This window comes from Eumetopias jubatus, unplaced genomic scaffold (assembly GCF_037043125.1).
Source record: "Eumetopias jubatus isolate StellerSeaLion01/CBP00866 unplaced genomic scaffold, mEumJub1_p1.0 scaffold_2, whole genome shotgun sequence".
Lineage (NCBI taxonomy): Eukaryota > Metazoa > Chordata > Mammalia > Carnivora > Otariidae > Eumetopias > Eumetopias jubatus.
In genome coordinates this window covers 135,841,352-135,854,471 of record NW_028274808.1, presented here as the reverse complement: position 1 = coordinate 135,854,471, position 13,120 = coordinate 135,841,352, and the positions used below count along the sequence as shown (strand labels likewise).

Sequence of the window (13,120 nt, the reverse complement as noted above, 5' to 3'; positions counted from 1 at the left end):
AAATCTTCAGAGTTTGAAACCTGGTATGGTACTTTTACCTCTGTTTCCTCCAACCTACAACACAGTCTCTGTAAAAACCACAGAATTTAACTCCCTTGAGTGCATCTCTGAGGCTGTCACTCTCCTGTTTTAAATAATCTTCTGTAACTCTCAGGGCCTTCTGCATTAAAGCTCTACCCAATCCATCCTTCCAATTTTACTTCCCAACAATTCCTAAACTGAAAATTTCCTGAGGCAATGATACTGAGATATGCCCTATCCCTAGCACAGTATGTGACACATAAGAAATACCCAATAGCAACACTTGTTATAAATACTGAAAATCCATAATGCTCCTCTTCCCCAAAAAAGACACTAGATTTTCTCTGGTGGCATAAGTCCTCCTTCATTTCTTTCTAATACGCTTCTAATTATTAATAGACAATTGTGTTTTTTTTTAAGGTTTTATTTATTTATTCATGAGAGACAGAGAGGCAGAGGCAGATGCAAGACCCAATCCCAGGACCGTCAGATCATGACCCGAGCCGAAGGCAGACGCCCAACCAACTGAGCCACTCAGGTGCCCTAATAGACAATTGTTTTAACCATAACAATCTGAAAACTGGCCTTTAAAGACAATCACAAAGAATCACAAAAAAAGACAATAGTCCTCTGTGATTAAAAGAAAAAGCCAATGGAAAAAGCATTTTACTCTCCCTCTTTATTTTAATTACTTTTTAAATTCTGAGTTTTACTACTAACTTAGAAGCTAGTTAACATGTACCAAATAATGGCAACAGAAAAGCTGTAAGAAAAAACAAAACCAAATCCCTACTGGATAATACAAGAACATCAGACACATATTTAACAAAATACTCATTAACTAAAGTTTCTGAATACCTCTGCAGTTACTTCCCCTAAAATTTTTTTGGTCCCTTATTCTTCTAATGAGTGAAAGCCAAATGCCTAAGTTATTTATATACACACATATACCAAAAATATTTCTCCTCTGAATAAAATACATAATGTACGATATTGTATGTCATTCCATGACATCATCTCTTTGTAGGAAACATGGGTAAAGGAAATGACTGCTAATCATAAACATTACCAGTGGGCATTTCTTAAATATTCACCTCTCTGTTCAGGCTAATATACTCACTGTCACTGACCCAACCTTCCACTACAAAAGCTGGAAAAAACCAGAGGGCCCCAAATTAATGTATAAAAATTTGACTCACATGTAACTTTTCAGTAACACTACTGGAGTGTGCAAGCAGACAGACCTCCTGAGGGATCTGTAGCACAATCTAAAACATACATGGATCTTTAGGTAACCAAACAAAATTAAACTATGGCCATAAACTATGGTCATAAAGTCAATCAATCCAATGCGCCAGCTCTTTAAACAAAGAGCTAACAAGTCCAGCATTCAGAACAAAACAGAGGTCTCAATTCACCTCTATCAACTTAGTGTCCTCACATCAAGTGGGAGCATCAGGCCATCACAACTTCCTTAACAATGAACGTAAAACTTGTGAGCCAAAAGAGAGCTCCCACAGCTGTATTTCACTTGGATTATAAAGCTTACATACTGCAAAATATTCTGTAACTTTAGTCTCCAAATGCATGAAATGGATTGGGGAGGGGGGGGAATAACATGGATATAAAATATGACTGACAGTATCTCAACTGTTATTTGCCAAATGGCAGGGGCAAACGGGTCACTCTATAGATGACAGAGCCATAAAAGAAAAAGAAAATATTTTTAATTGTTACAAAACTGGTCCATATGCTCAAAAAATGTGAGCATCCATACCCTAACAAGTTATAGACTATGATCTAAGACATAGAGCTTAAATGCAGAAAAAAATGCCTATGCTCTGCCTCTCTAAAGAAACATACAACCCTATAAACTGAACATCATTAAACCAACACCCACTACAGTGGATGTTTTTAAATATTAAGTCAGGAAATCATGATAAGTGCTAGCGGTTCCTCTAGGCCTCAGCAGCAGCCTTAGGTATAAGAGCAAACTCGAGCCCTCTTAACACTCATAGAATAATGTTGATGTCATTACAAGGCTACTGATTCTTTGCACTCTGGACTAGTCATTCCTTGATCCACAACGCAATTCCTCCCATCCCCATCACCCCCCTAAATAAAAGAGATCTCAGTGCAGAGAAGCCCTCGGATACCCCCTTCTCCTCTACCTCCAGCGGCTGCCGCTTTCTCCTCCCTCCGGCTCCGAGGTGGGGGCTCCAGAAGGTCCCGGGCAATTCCGAGCCCGGGCGGTGCTTGTTTTGCCTGTGCACGGTAGCTCCGGCCAGCCGCTTCCTTTCCCAGTTTGCCCGCACTGGAGCGCTACAGGGAACCGGGGGGCCGGGGAGGGAGTCCGGGTGGAGACGCCGCCGCTGCCGCCGCCTCTGGTATGTCAGGGGCCGGGATTGTATTTCGAAAGATCCGCCATTTTCACCTCGTCATCACCATCACAGCTCAGCAGCTTCCCCGACAGCCCGAGCCCGGGCCGCCGCCGCCGCCGCCGCCGCCAGTAACCTCCCCCTTCCTCCTCCTCCCCTCCTCGGCCCTCCCCTCCGGAGAGGCGCACACCCACATATCCGGGGAAACCTCCCGCCCGCCCCGCCAACCTTCAAATGCACAGGGAGATACAAACGCACACACAGCCCACGCCGAGACCTTTCACCCCACAGCGAAAAATGGTGCTTCTGCGGGCCCGGCAGCTACGTGAAAGGAAGTCCCTCTACCTGCCGAGTCCCAAGTCCGGCATATTTTTATTTTGAAGAGCAAAAAAATATTTTGGAGAGCAAAAGCCACACGGAAAGCGGCATAAGGACAAAGAACCCAAACTCTTTCATTTTCAGAAAAGCAACTTGAGACGGATGATGGAATGCGTTTTATTTACTCTGCTCATTTCAGATACTAAAAACATGATAAAGACCTTTAATGTCATTCACCAACTCTGACGTTTTCCTCTACTGTCGGCACTACTTTGACAGAACGGCCCATTTCCATATGCATGTCTGATCTCTGACACATTTGTAAATTACAGGCACTGATCCTCATGCTGATGATGTGGTCAAAACTAGATGTGGTATAGTTTTAAAAATAAAGTTCTGAACTATTTTCCCTCTCCACTTGATTTCATCTGATCATTTCTGTCCGTGAACACTGTGACTTCCAATTTGTCATTGGTTTAAGATGTCAAAGCCCAACAAGGTTTAAAATGTATTGATCCTACTCATGAACAATTTCTAAAGTACAGAAAATATACCTCTAAACTAAAATTATTTGCCAAATGTTTTTAAGATCTGTCACCAAATGAAAAAAAAATCTACCACAGATATATTTAATACAGACAAAATAAATAGCTTGCTTTAGAACAAGACCTGTTACCCATCTTTCCCACCAGCTACTCTCATTATGCGGTTTAATAACTAAAAAAGAACATAAGCATTTCTTTAATCATCTAAGAAATAACACAAAACCACAAGCTGCAAGGCTTGCGACAAGACCAGAATTAAAAAACAAAAACAAAAAATCAAATTGGTTATCTTTGTTAATTTCAGAAAGCTTTGGTAGTCGCGCATTCAAAAAGCTGAATTCTAAACCCACCACTGAACTACAATATAAACTCTTAAAGACCTACCTGCAATGATCAAATTGAATTTCAAGGTTGAGAACAGGGCCACTCTACTGTCTGTTTTAAAAGTTAGTCTAAGAAGAGTGAGGTGGAAGTTGAAAAGGCCATTTCATTTCCTTACCTTTCTTGAATGACAACTCCATATAAAAGCCAGTAGATTCAGGCTTTAAACAAGTGCTATCTACCACCCAGCCCAATCGCTCTTTATCTATGTAGCCTGCTCGAGCCTGAGAGTCTCAAGTCTTCCCAGTTTCTTCATGTTTAAACTTTATTTTTCCTCCGCCAGCCCCATCCATCCGCACTCTGCTTGGTGTTTACCGTTGCTTGGCCAAGCTAAGTCCCGGCCCGCTCCCTTTCCCCGTGCACCTCGGGGACATTATGACATTTAGATGGTGGGCTTCGCGAGGAAAACGGACATACACGAAGAGATCATACAAAGGGGCATAGGAAGAACGGGGCGGCGGGCAGCAAGGAAAGGAGGGGCTGGTACAAAATGACACAGCAGCAAAACCGGTTCCCAGAAACCCAGGGCGGGCACAGTCGGCTTCTCCGGCCACGCAAGGTGCGTGTCAACAGCCGCCGGAACCCTTCCTCCCGACTGCCGGGAAGGGCGGGCGGCCGGCCCAGCGCCGGCCCTACCGGGTGACAGCCGCCCTCCCGGGTGCCGGCTGGAAGAGGCCAAGCGGGGAGGATCCTCCCGCCCCTTGCGGCCGAGGAGGGCGCGGCGGCCCCCAGCCCGCAGGTTCCCGCTCTCCGCCACGATCCACCAGCCCGGGCTCTCAGAGGGGGCGGTCCGGCGCCCTCCGCCCGCTCCACCACCCGCAGCGGGGGCCGGTGTCCCCTTCCCGCCCTCCCGCCCAGATGTCCCCACCCCCGGGGCTGACACTCACCAAAGCCGGCGGCGCCGCCGCCTGCTCCTCGCGCCGCGCTCCCTAGGCTCCCAGCAGCAGCGGCGGCGGCGGCGCCTCCGAGACACAGACCCGGGTTTGTTCAAAATCACGCGCCCAGCGCCATTCCACCGCCGCATCCCATAATACGCTGGGCCCTCCCCGCCAGCGCGCCCCTGTCCGCCCGCCCCTCTCCTCCACCGGCCCCGCCTTCCCGGCTGGCTTCCTTCGCCCCGCCCCTTCCGCGGCGCCTTGCCCCTCCCCTTGGCAACCCGAGCCTCGCGTCATTCCGCAGGGCGCGGGAGTACGCTCCAGCCCCACGTGACTCTTAGGGAGCGCTCCGTCAAAGCTTTCACAGGGAAAGTTCCATACGGCCGAAGGTGGGAGGGGGTAAGCCGGGTTGCGCCTGCTGTTGAGAGTGCCTCCTATTCTAGCTTTCCTTGTTAGGAAGTTAGTGCTGAAGGTGCGACTTCCAGCAAACTGCCATTGTTTGATGTGCTTGGGTAAATCAATATTCACAAACGCCCTCTCTCTTTGTTTTTAGGCATTGATTTTGCAGGGATCGCTAAAAAGTCCTTGGGAGACCACGCAGAGTTAAACTTACTTTGAAAGGGACTTTTTGCAATGTGTAGCTAAGACTAACACAATCAAAATTATTTGCATTTAGTCACCTTTTCCTTTTGTTTTCGTCGATGCCCTTTATTATAAAATAAGAAAAGATAGCTAAATGTGGAGTCAGATCAACAGGCATTCAGTTAATAACTGCAGTATGAGACAAGAACTACACAGACGAAACAAAAAATACGAAAGAGGGCAATGTCAAATGGTGTAGTACAGTCTATAATTGCCAACGGAGCACGGAGGACATACAAGTCAACGTCAGAGACTATGGCCAGCGACCATAATGGACCAGGTGAGACTTACGTTGTAGTGGAAGCAGTTGCTTTGGAATCAAGCAGTCCTTGTTTTAAATTCTGGCACCTCACACATTAGTGTATAGCAATTTATCAGGTTCCTTTTCCCATCTACAAAGTAAAAATCCCAGGATTTTGAGGGTTAAGTGAAGTGAGAGGTGTGAAGCAGCTACACAGTTCCCACCTCAAATGTTAATTCTGTCCTGCAAAAATCAACACCACCCATATCTCCCAATGACAAGGCAAGTGGCATGAAATTAGAAAAGGCTCAGAAGCCAGAGGGTCTGTGGCCTGTGCAAGGAAAGGGAGAAAATTGAAAGATACACAGACTTGGTTGGGGATCAGTAGATTAGTCCAGTTTATGAGGAGCCTTGAGAGCTAGTGGACACCTCTAGTACTGTGGACACCTCTAGAAGAAGAAGGGAGTTGAGATGGGGTATCAAACCCTGGCTGGATTCTAGGGAAACTATCCCAAAAAGGGAGAAAATTCCTCAGTTTATTCCACAAGGCTAGCATAACGCTAATATGAAAACCCAAGACAAACAATACCCAAAGAGAGGAATTCTTCTGTTCTCACTATGACTTTGTTGCAAAGAAAAATGAGTATTAAAATATCAAAAACAGTGGTGTGGTAATAAAAAGAATTCATACCATGACAAAGTATGGTTTATTCCAAGAATGGTGGTTTAACACTAAGAAATCTCAGGTAATTTATTAAAGGAGAAAAGCCAAATGATATTCTTTAGGGATGCATTGTATAACATTCAACAGCCATTTCAAATTTAAAAATTTATGGTAAACCAGAAATAAAAGACCATTCTTTAAATGTATCAAGATAATCACCAGAAAACAACAGTAACTTCATACCTTAGAGTGAAATGAGGGAAGCATTCACATTAAAGTCAGGGAGGGACCCGACAAGGATGGAGGGCTATAGCAGCTATTATTTAACGTTTTCTAGGGTGTCCTAGCTAAGTGTAATTAAATAAGGAAAAAGAAAATAGAGGTTTGAATACTGGAAAGAAGAGACTAAATGGTTCTTATTAAAAATAATCATAAAGGGACACCTGGGTGGCTCCATCAGTTAAGCGTCTGCCTTCAGCTCATGATCCCAGGGTCCTTGGATGGAGACCCTGTTGGGTTCCCTCTCCCTGCTCAGCAGGGAGTCTGCTTCTCCCTCTCCCTCTGCCCCTCTCCCCTGCTCCTGCTCTCTCTCAAATAAATAAAATCTTTTTAAAAAAATAATCATAAAGTGGGGCACCTGGGTGGCTCAGTTGATAGAGCACATGACTCTTAATCTCAGGGCCGTGAGGTCAAGCCCCATGTTGGGCATGGATCCTACTCAAGATTAAAAAAAAAAATGTTTTTTTTTTTAAGATTTCATTTATTTATTTGACAGAGAGACACAGCAAAAGAGGGAACACAAGCAGGGGGAGAGGGAGAGGGAGAAGCAGGCTCCCCGCCATGCAGGGAGCCCGATGCGGGGCTCGATCCCAGGAGTGGGATCATGACCTGAGCCGAAGGCAGACGCTTAACGACTGAGCCACCCAGGCGCCCCGCAAAAAATGTTTTTAATTAACAAAAAAGATAGCGGTATAGAAGTATGAGTTGGGTAGAATTATCAATAGACAAAAATGAAATGTATTATGGGGTACTTATTATGTTCCAGGTATACTGTTAGGTACAAACTATACAGTAGTTAATAAAATTTTCTTAAAATAGCTTAGTATCCAAAAGATTACCCAGAGGTTCATGAGTCCATTTGTCATTAAGTCCAGATGTCGCTATACAAGCAATTTATACATCTATATAAGTGTAATTATCACTGTATTCTTTTCCATTATCACGTAACTCTTTTATAACAGATCTATAATCCCTTATCAACAGTTTCAAAATCCAAAATTTTTGAAAACTAAAGGATTTCATGAAGTTTATGACAAACTCAGCAGACAAACCTGGCCTGCCTAAACTCACTGGGTATTCTTAAAGTGGATGCATTTTATTATATGTCAATTATACTCCATTAAAGTTGGTTGTGTTTTTTTTGAAGATTTTTTATTTATTTGTGGAGGGAAGAGCATAAGCATGGGGAGCAGCAGAGGCAGAGGGAGAAGCAGGCTTCCCACTGAGCAGGGAGCCTGATGGGGGGCTCGGTCCCAAGACCCTGGGATCATGACCTGAGCCAAAGGCAGACACTTAACCGACTGAGCCACCCAGGTGCCCCAAAGACGGTTTTAAAAGAAAAAAGTTTTTAAAATTATTTATCCTCAATTCCAAACTACACTGATACTTAGTGGTTTCTTTCTTTTTTTTTTTTTTTTAAAGATTTTATTTATTTACCTGAGAGAGAGAGCATGAGAGGGGGGAGGGTCAAAGGGAGAAACAGACTCCCTCAGCAGGGAGCCTGATGCGGGACTCGATCCTGGGACTCCAGGATCATGACCTGAGCTGAAGACAGTCGCTTAACCAACTGAGCCACCCAGGCACCCAATACTCAGTGGTTTCTAATAAGGGAATGTAGATCAGTATCATTCTGAACATACCCTAAATTTTTTCACATATGGTACATGATGTAATTAATAATGTCAAACCACCTGAAAATTAAAATCAACCACTAAAGTCATCTGCTGATGGTAGACAGAGTTAATTATTTTTCCTCTTGGCAACAAGATTTATTTGCCTCTATAATAGTTATTTTTGTTTTTGTAATTAAAAGGATAGAAGTAGGGGTGCCTGGGTGGCTCAATCGGGTTAAGCATCCCACTCTTGATTTAGGCTCAGGTCATGGTCTCAGGGTGGTAGGATCGAGCCCCTTGGGCGCTGTGCTCTACAGGGAGTCTGCTTGAGATTATCTCCTTCTCCCTCTGCCCCTCCCCCCACTCACACAAGCTGACATGCTCTCAAGCTCGCTCTCTGAAATAAATAAATCTTTACCCCCCCCAAAAAAGGATGTAAGTAGAGGATTCTCTGTAATGCTCTGATCTAGTGTCCTGCCTCCCCCTGCCCGTCTGTGGTTTCACTTTCCGAGGTTTCAGTTACCTGCAGTCAACTCTGGTCCAGAAGCAGATCCTCCTTGACATGTCATCAGAAGGTCAGTAGTAGCTTAACCCTAACACTAAATCACAATGCCTACGTCACTCACCTCATTTTATCTCATCACGTAGGCATTTTATCATCTCACATCATCACAAGAAGGTGAGTACAGTACAGTATTTTGAGAGAGACCACATTCATATAACTTCATATATATTATAGTACATTGCTATAATTGTTCTATCTTATTAGTTGTTGTTAATCTCTTACTGTGACTAATTTATAAATTAAACTTTATCATAGGTATGTATGTACAGGAAAAAGCATAGAATGTAGAGGGTTCGGTACTATCGGTAGTTTCAGGCATCCACTAGAGGGATTAAACATATTCCCTGTGGATAAGCAAGGACTTGTCTTGCTAGGGTGTAACCATCCCTATAGTTAGGAGTGGGCTTTACACTTGACGGAAGTATTTGCAATGTCAGTCATCCTGAAAAAAGGCACATCTTGAGACAGGGTATGGGAACTTGAAAGAAGGGCTCACACAGAGAGGGAAGTGCTTCCCCTCTCTTGGCCTTGCTCATTTGGACCTGGACCCAGAGTTTAATGTGTTTGAAGGAATGTGCTCATTTGGGATGCCTGGGTGGCTCAGTCCGTCAAGCGTCTGCCTCCGGCTCAGGTCATGATCCCAGGGTCCTGGGATCAAGTACCACATCAGGCTCCTTGCTCAGCGGGGAGCCTGCTTCTCCCTCTGCCTGCATCTCCCCCTGCTGGTGCTGTCTCTCTGACAAATTAAAAAAGAAAAAAAAAAAAAAAAAAAGGAATACGCTCATCTTCCACCTAACAGGAGACTTCTGCCTCTAGAGAGACTAGAAACGGGGTAAAGCTTTTTTTCTTTTCCTTTTAATTACAAAACACCTTCCCTAGAGAAGAGCCGGTGATGTGAATTCCCCTTATCTTTGTGGTTTCCATGGGATTCCACAAGCATGCAAGCCCATACTCAATCTTTAACAATTTATTTAAACATTTAGCAGAATTCTTTGCTGTTTGAATGGCTGCTTTATTTTCCTTCATATGCTATGCCACAGATGACCCAGGGCTTGCCTCTCACCTGTTTACAAGCAGCTTGTCTTTCCTTGGATTCAGGCTAGTCAGCTGTCCTGTGACCTCAGCTCTCTGATTGGCTCAATAAAAGTTATGATTTTGTAACTTGCCTAGCTTGTTGTTGTGACGGTGGGAATGCTTTTTTCAGCCTTCTGTGGTAGGCAGAAGCTGTAAGTCCTCCAGGTATTGTTTTGTTAAGAGGGTCTGGGGTTTCTATTGTTGGACCATAATGCTCATCACAGTTTTTACCCAAGATAGCCCTTCTTTTTTTTTTTTTTTTTTTAAGATTTTGTTTGTCAGAGAGAGCACAAGCAGGGGGAGCAGCAGGAGAGGGAGAAGCAGAGTCCCTGCTGAGCAAGGAGCCCTACCCGGGACTTGATCCCAGGACCCTGGGATCATGACCTAAGTTGAAGGCAGACGCTTGACTAAGCCACCCAGGTGTCCCTCTACTTACTCTCTTAACCCATCCCTTCCTACTTGTCTTTCTACGTCTCAGAGCTCTTGCTTTACAACCCAGATTTCACTATTCGCTTCTGGTTGTTCCCATAGTTGGTGGCAGATTTGGACCATCTTCTCTACCTCACTAACATTAGTTCCTACTCAACCTTTGGATTTGTATGTTCCTTGATTTTAATGCCAACTCCAGAGAAGGGAAATTTAGATGGAAACAACATTCAATGATGCTGGGATTTTCTAGGTCTATTTATTTACTCAACTATGTTTTTTAGTCAGTGTAACAAATATTTTTGATTCCTTACTAAATACAAGGCACAAAGTTTTGGGTACCAGCTAGTTTATAAAAATGAATCAGACTATCACGTATCTTTCACCCTTCTCTCCCACTTCCAATTCAACTACATGACCCAAATTGAAACATGAATACTTGGGAATGAGCAGACACACAGTGGGCACTAGATGACATGAATGAAGCCTCAAGTTATAGTGAGTCTAGAGAGAGAGAGAAAGGGAAAAGCATCAGAACATACTGGATAATGGAGAGAGTATAGTCTGAGAAGACCCATAGTCCTTCAAGTGGGAGTATAGTACCTGCCCTGGCACTGTTTTTTTTTTTTTTTAAAGATTTTATTTATTTGACAGAGAGACACAGCGAGAGACGGAACACAAGCAGGGGGGAATGGGAGAGGGAGAAGCAGGCTTCCCGCTGAGCAGGGAGCCCAATGCTGGGCTCGACCCCAGGACCCTGGGATCATGACCTGAGCTGAAGGCAGATGCTTAACGACTGAGCCACCCAGGCGTCCCGCTGGCACTGTTCTTAAGAGGACCTTCTGAGACACACAAATGCCAAGAGACACATGAAAAGATTCTCAACATCACTAATAACCGAGGAAATGCAAATCAAAAGCACAGTGAGATACCACCTTATACCTGTCAAGATGGCTAAAATAAAAAAGACAAGAAATACCAAGTGTTGGTGAGGATGTGGAGAAAAAGGAACCTTCATGCATTGTTGATGGGAATGCAAACTGGTGCAGCCACTGTGGAAAATAATACAGATGTTCCTCAAAAAATTAAAAATATAATTACCATATGATCTAGTAATTCCACTACTGGGTATTTACCCAAAGAAAACAAAAATGTTAATTCAAAAAGATAAATGGACCTCTATGTTTATTGCAGCATTACTTAAAAGAGACAACATATGGAAGTAGCCCAAGTGTTCATTGATAGATGAATGGATAAAAATGTAGAATATATATATATACATATATATATATATGCAATGGAATCTTAGCCATAAAAAAGAATGAGATCTTGCCATTTGCAACAACATGGATGGACCTAGAGGGTATAATGCTAAGTGAAAGAAGTCAGACAGAGAAAGACAAACAGCATATGACTTCACTCATATATGGAATTTAAAAAACAAAACAAATAAAGAAAAAAGAGACAAACAAAACAGACTTAAATACAGAGAACCACCGGGTGGTTGCTAGAGGGGAGGTGGGTGGCGGGACGGGTGAAATAGGTGATGGGGTTTAAGAGTACACTTACCATGATGAGCACCGAGTAATGTGTAGAATTGTCGAATCACTGTATTGTATACCTGAACCTAATATAATGCCATATGTTAATTATACTTCAATTAAAAATATAACAATGAGATAAATTGTCAAAAAAAAAAAAAAGAAAGAAAGAAAAAGGACTTGGTCATCCTGACAAAGAGGAGCTTTAAGGAAACAAAAAAGTTGCACTGAAACTTCTCTTCCTTTGAAACTGACAGACCACCAGCTTTTGAAAGTGCTAAAGAAGACAGAAGACTTCTTAAACCATAAATATATAAATACATAAATAAAAGCCCTTAAGAAGACTAAATTCAATACACACACAAGACAATTGCACAAAAAGCATTTTATTCTGTTTTTAAATTGAGATTTTACATTCAATAAAATGCACAGATCTTAAGTATACAGTATGATGAATTTTTTTTTTGATACATCTATACCATACCACCCATGTAACCCACACCTCTGTAAACATATAGAATATTTTCATCACCTCCTGCTACTTCCCAGTAAATTACCATTCTTCCCCATTTTCCCCCTCCCTAAGTAATTTCTGATTTTCTGTCACCATAGATTAGTTTTGTTTGACTTAGAATTAGAATCTTAGATTCATGTAGATAGACTCTTATTATATGTACTTTTTAATGTCTGATTTCTTTCGGTATAATGTTTGGAGATTCATTCATATTCCTGCATATATCTATAGTTTTTTTTTTTCCTTTTTAATGCTGAGTAGTATTCTATTGAATACATATGCCACAGTTTCTCTATTCACTTTCCTTATGATGGACATTTGGGTTGTTTTCATTTGAGGCTATTATAAATAAAGCAGCTATAAGATTTTTACACAAGTAAATAAATGGAAATCATGATTTTTAAAAATACAACACTGATGATACATTGAAGAAGAAGGATTGAATCCTGCTAAGTGGCCTGAAAAGTGGAAAAGATAGCTCAAAACACAGAGCAAAAATATATAAAGAGAGAAATTATGATGAAAAGGCACATCACTTTGAAGATACATCCAAAAGACCTGATATGTGACGTTTGGAGTTTTGGAAGGAGAGAAAGGAACAGAAAAAAGAGAGGTAATAATTAAATAATAACAGAAGATTTCCCTGACCTAAAGATAGACATGCATCTGCAAGCGAAAGGGGTCACTGAGTTCCAGGTAATATCAATGAGAAAAGACACACCTAGACGTATGTGAGGGAAATTCCTATAAAGAGAAGATCTTCAAAAACTTTCAGGTGGAAAGAACAAGTTACTTACAAGAAGATGAAAAACAAAAAGAACAAAGGGGACTGTGGGGGTGGGAAAGGAGGGGTGAGGAGAAAGAGAAGGGGGAGGAAGAGGAAGAAGAAAAAGTACAAGAGAGGGAGAAGAAAGGTGCAAAAATAAACGAAGCCAAATAAGGACAAGCAAAGGCTATTTACTTGGAGCTTCTATAGCAAGGGATTTGGGACACCATCATTTCTGTTTAACAGATACTCAAAGACAAGCAGAGGAATGGAAAGC

General features: G+C 42.6%; 1 protein-coding gene across 1 annotated transcript in view; it reads right to left on the bottom strand.

The window, feature by feature from the left end:
• Window positions 1-2,322, bottom strand: part of LIN54 (lin-54 DREAM MuvB core complex component) — a 61,356-nt gene extending 59,034 nt beyond the window's left edge. Inside the window, 1 exon segment of the mRNA XM_088021137.1 lies at window positions 2,193-2,322. The gene's annotated coding sequence lies outside the window, so the exon portion shown is untranslated.
• Window positions 2,323-13,120: the final 10,798 nt, after the last annotated feature.